Source organism: Coregonus clupeaformis, chromosome 40 (genome assembly GCF_020615455.1).
Source record: "Coregonus clupeaformis isolate EN_2021a chromosome 40, ASM2061545v1, whole genome shotgun sequence".
Lineage (NCBI taxonomy): Eukaryota > Metazoa > Chordata > Actinopteri > Salmoniformes > Salmonidae > Coregonus > Coregonus clupeaformis.
The window spans coordinates 6,957,819-6,960,085 of record NC_059231.1 but is presented as its reverse complement, the minus strand read 5'-3'; the positions used below and the strand labels follow the sequence as shown (position 1 = coordinate 6,960,085).

Below are 2,267 nucleotides of genomic sequence, written 5' to 3'. Positions count from 1 at the left end.
GTGACATATGAAGACAATTTTATGAAAATCCTCACCTTCAATGTCAGGACGCTCGGAAATATGAGGACATTTTGGAGTCCTCATTTTTCCGAAGCTCACTACAGTGTTCTAGACGACCATAGAATGCCCTAAACCAAAAAATCTGAAAAGTCTTTAAATGTCACAATCTCATGATTTGAAGTGTGTGTGTGTGTTTACGCTTTTTGCTCACCTGTGAATACGCCACCTAGTGGTCAGTTTTGGAACATTAACACACTTTAAACACACTTTAGTCACATGACACACTTTAGTCACGTGACACACTTTAGTTACGTGACATATCCTGATTTAGTTTGAGCACACTTTCCAACTATTCAAGATAGATTTACTTGAATACACATAATACATGTCATCATAGTCAACTATAACTAAGCTTTGGATAAAAGTGTCTGCTAAATGGCATATTATTTATTTATTATTATAAAATCCCCCTAAATCCCTCAAATAAAAACGTAATTTAGCATCAATTAGCCAGATAAGCTAATGTTAGCAAATTAGCTGAAAGGAATGAAAAGGACTTTTGCCACATGGAAAATTCAGAACTGGAAGAAGTGCAAGAGAAATGAAGGTAATACATTTATTTTTCTTCATTTACAACTAAAGAGATAGTTATTATCTAAGCTGTTCTTACATTTAAGTGTTCTTGACCACAAATGTTACTTAGCACTATCATGTTTTTCCATATAAAGCCAAAGTGATGATATTGGTTGTTCAGTTCAGATAATGTTATTTGTAGAGTTTACAGTACTATACTTTTATAACAGTATTTATCTTTGAAGGTGTTAAGATTGCTTACTGTGCTTACTGTGAAAAGATTGCTATTGTGATTGCAGTTGCATAAGGTTTGCACTGATCGGTTAGCCTAATAAGCTAACCAGATACTGCATTAGTAAGAACATGAGCACGATATGACTAAAGGCAGACTAATACCATTTGATATATCCTTATTCGATTCAAATCAAGTATTAGTCTTTTCTGTATTTGTCTCGCTGACTTTTTGTCATCTTCCAATGTAGATGTTTTCTAGTTGAGGAGCACATGGGCAATTGAAGAGCATGTCAAAACGAAGAGCCAGACTTAGTCCTGAGGCTGAGGCTATTCATTTTATTATTTCTGGAAGTGACAAGCCTTGTATAAAGTCAAATGGATCAATGACTATAAAGGTATGTTATACACACACGCTACTCATACCATATTGGGATGTCATTTGAAACACATTCAAGTCTTACACAAGTGAAAAAATCACTGCGTACCGCTGCATTAGACACATACGGCTTTAACATCCAATTTCAGAAGTTATGTTGTGATTATTTTGCAAGCAGTTGGGGGATGGGGAAAAAGATTCAAGATTTATGAACTACACCTCCCAACTTCTATTAGAATGTGTGATATTGGTGGTAATTTCCTTGGCCAGTCGGCAGACCGTTCGCGCTATGTGTGAAAGCCGGTAATGTGATTTAAATTCAAATTTTTTTTTAAACATTTGATCATAACAACCCCATCGATAAACGGAATGTAGAAGCATTTGGGTGATAAAAATGTACAATACATGTGAATGATGCGTATCAGCGCGTAGAACAAATACGGCACCATTCAAGTTAACAGAACAGCGAAAATGCACCGCCGAGTAGGCCTACCGACAAAGTGTTCACAACATGAGTGGGTGTGTGCGTAATCCCTGCCTGTTGTGATTTGGGATTTTTTTGTGTACGCTGATGTCCTTAAATACAAAGTCTGCAATAAAGCGGTCTAAAGCGAGGAGTCAAAGGCAGACTCAGGTGCAAGTCACTGCAGGTCTAGTGGTGATAACTGCTGGAACCTGACCGGGGATCACATCTCTTTTTGCCCCGCTTTAACGCCATTGTTTCGAGCGTTTCGTTTTAGCTATAGATCTGTCATTAAATCCAACATAAAATACGTCTCCTCGTGATTTCATAGTTTTCAGACCAAATTTATTTTGAATGATGTCACCTTTTTGGGTCCTTACCAGTTTGCACCCCTGCAATGGATCTTTCCCCTGAATATTAAATCATACACATTGATAAGCAGGCTAAATGGGTCTGATCAACTGCAATTCATTAACCTAATTTGAACTGTATTACTTGATACTAAGTTCTTAACTTTGTTACATCAGGACGTGGTGTATTTGCCTCAGCACCAATTGAAAAGGGATCCTTTGTCCTCGAGTACCGTGGGGAGTTTATATCGCAATATGAACGGGACAAGAG

At 37.3% G+C, this 2,267-nt stretch overlaps 1 long non-coding RNA gene across 1 annotated transcript; it reads left to right on the top strand.

The window, feature by feature from the left end:
• The first annotated feature begins 310 nt into the window (after nucleotides 1–310).
• LOC123482883 lies at nucleotides 311–2,267 on the top strand. The gene is made up of 3 exons (XR_006657998.1): nucleotides 311–607; nucleotides 1,056–1,202; nucleotides 2,174–2,267. It is a non-coding gene; the product is annotated as an uncharacterized LOC123482883 (long non-coding RNA).